Source organism: Beta vulgaris, chromosome 9 (assembly GCF_026745355.1).
Source record: "Beta vulgaris subsp. vulgaris cultivar EL10 chromosome 9, EL10.2, whole genome shotgun sequence".
Classification (NCBI taxonomy): domain Eukaryota; kingdom Viridiplantae; phylum Streptophyta; class Magnoliopsida; order Caryophyllales; family Amaranthaceae; genus Beta; species Beta vulgaris.
In genome coordinates, this window is record NC_079210.1 from 16,083,853 (window position 1) to 16,091,724 (window position 7,872).

Here is a 7,872-nt window from a genome sequence, read left to right on the forward strand (position 1 = left end):
ATTGGCTATCTTTGGCATAACCAATATTCCTTCATCTAGCAATATATTGAAGAGTTGGTTACCTATTTCGGTAGCTTGAGATGCCTACAAAGTAATATTAAAAACATTATTAATCTCTACCATACCACATAATAGTTCAAATGGTTCGTCCATTCCAACTACATTAACATCTTCATCATTAGGAAACATGATATTTTTCTTAATAATTTAATCATGAGATTTATTTCTAAAAACGATGCATTTAGAAGTGTCATGAGTTACTGCATCTTGCCATTTACAGTATTTTTTTACCCTTAACTTACTCAGCAGTTCTTAATTTATACCTTCCTACCAGTTTTATCTTTTTGTTAAATAATAGTCAGTCAAAAATAGCATTGGATTTCTTAGCATTAAAGGCATATGTCCTCTTTTGCCTAAATTTCAAATCCTTTGGCGCCAGAAACTCTTTCTTCTCTAAAGGAGAACACTTATAAGGTACTCGATGAATGATTTCTGCCACATCCACTTCTTCTACAGTTTCAAAGTAGAAGGGCTCCTCATTTTGAGCGAAAAAACTTTACTGCCTTGCTGCACTTTCAACTTGTAGGTTTCTCCTCATATCTTACAGCTAATTCTGCTTATTCAACAAAATCGCCAAAGTCATGACCATCAAACCTTTTTCGAAACTGAATTAACATTTCCTATTGTACAAACTCTCTTTCAGGCTTGCTAACATGACACCTAATCTTAGCCACTGTGAATCTAGATAGGTAGTCTTCTACATACTCTCCTAACTTTTGTTGAATTTTGACCATATCACTTAGGGTCGCTCCAGGTTCAGTACGTACAGAATGATTTGTAAATTGCACTTGCATGTCCTACCAGGAGTGGATAGAATTTGGTGGTAAATTGGTATACCACCAAAAGCCGTCTCAGGTAGAGACATGGAAAACATTCTAAGTTTTAAGAAGTCATTGTCAGCTGCTTCTCTATATTGACAATTGAACCTAACTAAATATTCCTCAGCAGGAACTCTGTTATTTCTTGAGAACAAGGTAAAGTCATGTATCTTAAACGTTCTAGAAAATGAATTGGCTCTATCAATCCATTCAGGGTAAGGTTTTTGGCCTATTTGTCTCTGATTTCTCCTAGAATTATCCCCTACTAGTCTTTGGACTAGTGCCTCAACTTGTGCCGCCAATGGATCCTAATGCCTTCCTGGGTATCCCATATTCCCATTCCTCACGCCTCCTGCTTGATCGTATGCGGGATTAAGGTTAGGATGGAAAGGTTGATTTTGATAACCTCCCATAGGGATCTCCTAGCGTTGCATAAAATTAGGATTGGCTGCTCCTTGTGCCCTTTTAGTTGGGAATGTATGTCCATTTGTAGGCATCCCCTGCTGATAAGCACCAATTGCTTGAGTAAATGGAGCTTGGGGCTAACCATACCTCGAAATATTACCATAATGAGGCATATTAGCCATAGTTGCTTGGTTATGGGAATATAAGCATATGGTGAAGAAGGAATTCCAACCATATTTGGTTGGTTAAGAGGCACATATACATGTAGTGATCTATTGTTGTTTGCAACAAAAGTACTTATGGGAATATAAGCATATGGTGAAGAAGGAATTCCAACCATATTTGGTTGGTTAAGAGGCACATATACATGTAGTGATCTATTGTTGTTTGCAACAAAAGTACCTTGCCTCTGTTCTCCTTGTGATGGTCCAGATTGGTGTGTGTGTTATCACCAACTTGTCCACCACCCATGAAAAACGAAGGTTGATGATGTCCTTGACGCCTGGTGTCAGCCTGGCGCAACGCCTACTGCCATTCCATCACTTCTCCTAAGGTTTCCACGATTAACCTCTCTAAGGCTCAAGGGTATTGCCTTTGTTGGATGCTCATTGGAGGAAGTTTGTGGATCATTTGAGATAAGTGGATCTCTAGTTTCAAGATGAGAGATATGTCCCCTTGGAGGGTAGCCTATTGGAGAAATATCTGGCGTTATGCCACAACTTCCCCTTGCTCTATTTAGAGGGACCTCTTCTAAGGCCTTAACTAATTTCTCCTTTAACTGATAGTGTTTTTTAACTAGTGGTTCTAAGCAAGTAACTACTTCAGTGGCGAGAGACTTAGACATTACCATGAAAGTTGCACACATAGTATCATTGATATCTATGAGTATTTTATGAATTTGCCTACTATTCTCCTCATTTATCCTTTGGAGGATGTCTGTGAAGACTCTCGCAGACTCATGGGCTAGAGTTTTGTAGTTAGAATCAAATTATTGTCTCTGACTCTCTCTGGCTTCTAACAATAAATGCTTTACTATTTTCGTGAACTTTCCATACATTTGATGTATAAGTCCACTACCAGTACTACCTGGAGATGAGCCTTTCCTTTGTGGGGTACCTCCACTCGACTCTTCATGATCATGGTGAATTTGTTCACCATTATTACCTTGTACCCTAGTCTCTGGAGGGATTGAAGAACTAGTTTCCATGTTTTGGAAACTTGATTCACCCTGAGAAACTTCTTTATTCTTTCTATAACGTGTTTCCGACATTTTTAATGAAAATGACAATAATTGTTTTATTTTTTTTTTTTACAGTTGAATTGTAAAAAGTATGAATTGAAGAAGAAATTTCACAATTTGATTATGAATCTTCTCCGCCCACTATGGTCGCCAAAAAACTTGTTGATACAAAATCAGTTTGTTGACCTTGCAAACAAGTCAATGCACATCCAATAGTTTGATACTGAATGCCACGGGAGGCTTAGTCCCTGGGGGTACCGATTTTAATTAGATAAGACCTTGCTAACGTACTTTGTTGCAAATTAAATAAACTACAATGCCTATTAAATTCAAGCAAAATGCAATAAGTAGAGCAAGCAATAATTAATCTTTTAATTAAGGCAAAACATTCTCATACATACCAAAAACTTTAAGAAAGATTTTACAGCACATGAGAGGATAAGTCAGGCTGGACAACTAAAGGGAGAGCACGAAAACTGTTACCTCCATGGTTTATTGCTTCAATCGAAGAATTATTGAACTTGGTGCCAGAACATGCTCTAATCTAAGGGACAAAACTATAACCCCATAAGGGGATTTGCTAGACTAAGGCTAGGCTACGCTAAGAAGAGAGTAAATGCAAGTTGTTGCGTGTTGTTTGTCCGTTGTCCTTTGCTTGATGATCATTCTTCTATTTATAGGAAAACGTGTTATGTAACTTCCATGCTTTCTTGGAGGGAAAACATTGGAATCATTTTTTATTCGAATCTCAAACGTCTTCTGGCACTAAATAACTGTAGCCTTGCACGTTCTTCCTTATGTGTACCCGTCTCATGATTGTTCTTTTACCACCTGTACTTTTTCTATTCTTGACTTCCATCTCTTGATGGTCTTGATGGTCTTCTTCTGTTGACTTTGACTTATGTTGACTTCATCCAATGGGCTTTATTCTCTAGTTGGGCCTTCATATTAAGGCAAAATTGAACCTTTTGAGTCTAATACAATGTACCATAATAAATGTTATTTTGAACCTTTTGAATCTAATACAATGTACCATAATAAATGTTATTGTGCATCTAAAAATGGTGGTAACACCTCCTCCCCTTCATCGTTGTAGCAAGAGCTTGATCGAGGGAGATGAAGGATTGGACAAAGTAGATTCCAAAGAAGCCCAAAAGGTAGATGATATAGTAGAAAAAGCACGATTTGCGTCGTCCCATTTGCGTCGCACTGAAACGGAAACGACGCAATAACGAAATTTGCGTCTCATGCAAGGAGGAGTGCGACGCACAACATGGGTACGTGAGCACCAGTACGAGCTATTTGCGTCGCACGTGCCTCTGGTGCGTTGCAAAAGCTTAATGTGCGTCGGATCCTGAGGCCTATCCGACGCACATCGTTGAAAAATTTTGAAACTATTGAGGCCCTATCTGCGTCGCACATTGATAAAGTGCGTTGCTAATTACTGATTTGCGTCGGACCCTAAGCCCATCCGACGCACATCAGTTGGGCCATCCGTATTTTCGAGCCCTAACATAATTTATTTACCCTCTCCCTCTTAACCTAAAACTCCAGCCTCTTAACCTAAAACTCCAGCCTCTTAACGCCGCTTCTTCTTCCTCCCTTTCTCTCTCTGCATCTCTCTGCCTCTCTCTCTCCTTCACTCGTCGACATTCACTCTTTCGAAACTCTCTGTTCGTTCCCTCTTTCTCTTTCCGAGTGAAAAGAAACCTAATCTCACTCCTCAATTTCACTCTTTCGAAAAAAACCCTTAACCGCAAAATTTTCGAGCCCTAACATGATTTGGTGATTTGAAGATCTGACGAAATAAGCAGTAAATCTTCATAAAGCGTTCGTAGAGCCGCAAAATTTTCAAAAGGATATTGAAGATTTGAAGGAAAAAGCGAGATAAAGGTTTTAGCAAGGTAAATATGAGTCCTTTGACCCTCTCATCTCTCTCTCTCTCTGTTCTTTTTCCGGACCCTCTCGATCCTTCGACCATGGCGAAGCAACACGCTCCATCGTCGGTCAACAGGAAACGCGCTGACATCCATGGCGCAGCAAAATACGAATGGTTAGGGTTCTGATTTCAATTTTTTTCTTGATTTTCGTAACAATAATAAATCTTCTACTAATTTCGTATCGTCTTTATCATATTCGATAAATTATATCAGTTTAGTTTAAATCTTGAATTGGGATTTTGATTTTTTTTTATCTTTTCTCATTTCAGCAATATCGTATTGTGCTCGAGTATGAGTCAGTAGCAGCAATCGATAGCCAAACAGGAAGAAGACACCAGTTTTTTGATTTCAGCAATTTTCATATTGTCTGTAATTATTTTTTTTTTGATTTTCTGTAATTTTCTCTTTTTATTTTCTGTAAATCCTGTATTTTTTTACTTTTTTTCTTGTAAACAGATGATTTGATTCATTTGCAATAGAACTTCTGTTTTGGACACAATGCAGATTTTTTTTGCAATAGTGTAAAATTTAATTTTTTATTCTTTTGAGATTCTGATGTTTGAAGATGAAGCAAATTTTTTTTAATAAAAAAGGTATGATGTGCGTCGCATATAGTGAAGGATGCGACGCACATTTTTTTTTTTTTAACAAAAAAATACCTGATTTGCGTCGCACATAGTGATTCATGCGACGCAAATCAGTTAAAAATGGCTGGGGCAAGGTTCACTTGCGTCGTACCGTATAGAGGTGCGACGCAAATAGCTGAACCATCTACGTCGTTTTCGCAAACGACGCAGATCATTTCTGAGTCATTTGCATCGAGGGCTTTGGCGTCGCACCAGAGTCCGACGCAAATAGGCGCCTCACATCCGACGCAAATTGCCTTTTCTGTACTAGTGGCCTTTTATAAAAAAGCGACGTTGGCAGAGATTTCTGATAAGGAAACGACGTGAAGAGGGGTGGAATTACGAATCTTCTCACGCCAATTTGAAGGAGAAAGTAGACATCGGAGAAGAAAAGGGAAAGGAAAAGGGAGTTAGTGAGGTAAAGATGACTTGTGGGAGGGGAACGACTGTTTGGGTTAGTGAGAGGGAGGGTTGTTTGGGTTATTGGTTGAAATGTTTACCGGTCAAGAGGACCAACATGAGAAGATGAATATAAAAGTTGGGATTATACTGAATTAATTTTACATGAAGTTTTGATGATATTTATTTATGGATTGCGAGATATGAAATGTTTTATTAAATGATGTTTTATGATGCTAATAAATTTGTTTTCATGATGCTTATAAGATGTTCTATGAAATATACTCTAAAATCACAAAACATGATAAATGAAAGTGAAAGATGGTTTATGGCAGTATTATGTCATGTGGATCGTGCACGTGTCATTATATTATATGGCGGCAACACCATCTTCTGATGGGAGACAACGTCCTCAGTGGTACCTGCATTATGTTTGACATTATATGCCACCTTCTCATGGGGTACTAAGGTCATCGGTGGCTTTGCCTTGTGTTATGATGTATGACTTTATGCCACCTTCTGATGGGGGACATATGTCCTCGGTGGCTTAGTCTTCAGTTGTACTTGCCAAGTAACCAAATCAAGATTTCTGATAATTAATATGATATAATGATGAATGACAATATACATATTTCTTATAAATTCCTCATATGAATTATGAAATGGTTTAATTATATTCTCTCCTCTCTATTTATAAATAAAATGAGTTGAAATGAATTTTCGTTGTTAGAGTAGTATGTAACTGGAAGTCGGCTCATGACGTTTTTTTTTCTGTTCTAGGTATCGATAAGGATGATGGAATGGCTTAGCAATGAGGAATTGATATTAAAATGACTCAAACACTTATAGTTTTTGTAACCTAAGTTATCAATTAATTTAATTAACATTATCTCTGTTTTACTTTAACTTTATATAATCTAGCATGTTTAAGTTTTTACATTCTTATATGTTAGAATTCTGAAAGTATGTTATTGTATTTTCCTAACAGAAAGTACGACAGTAACGCACCGACCAAAGGCTAGGTCTTCCTTTGCTAATAATCAAGACTAACTAACTTAATAAATATGCTTAGAGGTCGGGGCGTTACAGCGCGCTCCAAGATGCATAACGGTTTTCGTTATTTTTATGTCTTTTCAAAATCTTTATTTATTCGAAAAAGGGGTTCAAAATTTGGTGCCTACAGATACCAGGAGTTTTCAAGGTCTAACTTGCTATTATAGGAGATTTGTGAGAGATTTCTCAAAGACAGTGTGGTCAATGACCAATTTGATGAAGAAAGAGTCAAAATTCAAGTGGGGTGAGAAGCGCGAGAAAGCTATCCAGATTTTACATGAGCGTTTAACCTAGGAATCCATTTTAACACTGCCTAATGGAAATGAGGGATTTGAGGTGTATTGTGATGCTTCAAAAAATGGTTTCGGATGTTTCTTGCAGCGGAATGGGAAGGTGATCGCATATGCGTTGCGTCAGCTGAAACCATATGAGGCTAATTACCCTACCCATGATCTAGAGTTAGCTGAGATCGTGTTTGCAATTGAAAATTTGGAGACATTACCTTTACAAGGCAACCTATAAGATCTTTATCGACCATAAGAGTTTAAAGTACATTTTCACCCAGAAGGACCTAAATATGAGACAGAGGAGATTGTTAGAGTTGATCAAGGATTATGACCTAGACATCCATTAACATGAATGGAAGGCGAATATAGTTGTTGATGCCTTGAGTAGAAAGTCGAGTCATATCATGAATGCCTTGGTAGTTCCTAAGAAATTGTGTCGAGATATGCAAAGGCTTAGCCTAGAAATCTTAAATCCTAGGGAGATCGAGGCAAGATTGAGTGCTTTGTCATTGGGGTTGTCAGTTTTCGATAATATCTAAGAGGGTCAAGTTGGATATGAGCACCTAGATAAGATTTAGGAGAACAAGAAGCAAGGTAAGGAAGTCGACTTTAAGATTCATGAAGATGGAAGTTTGAGGTTCAAGGGAAGATGGTATGTACCACAAAAATGTGATGAGCTTAATAGACAACTTATGGGCAAGGGGCATAATACGCCGTATTTTGTGCACCCTCAGGATGATATGTTGTGTAAAGATTTTAAGCAGATCTATTGGTGGCCAAATATGAAGGGTGAGGTCGCCAAATTCGTGTCTAAGTGTCTAACCTGTCAGAAAATGAAGATAGATCATAAGAGACCAATTGGGAAGGTTAAATCCTTAGAGGTTCCTGGATGGAAATGTGATTTTATCTCAAAAGATTTTGTGATTGCTTTGCCGAAGACGAGAAACGACAATGATACTATTTGGTTTATTGTGGACCATATGACAAAGTATGCGGTGTTCATTCCAATCAAAGAGACATAGAAGAAGAAGCAACTTGCGAAGA

The 7,872-nt window shown here is 37.9% G+C and overlaps 1 long non-coding RNA gene across 1 annotated transcript; it reads left to right on the plus strand.

Annotated features, from left to right (window-relative positions):
• The first annotated feature begins 856 nt into the window (after positions 1 to 856).
• On the plus strand, positions 857 to 4,966 carry LOC125493515 (uncharacterized). The gene is made up of 2 exons (XR_007270126.2): positions 857 to 4,576; positions 4,733 to 4,966. It is a non-coding gene; the product is annotated as an uncharacterized LOC125493515 (long non-coding RNA).
• Positions 4,967 to 7,872: the final 2,906 nt, after the last annotated feature.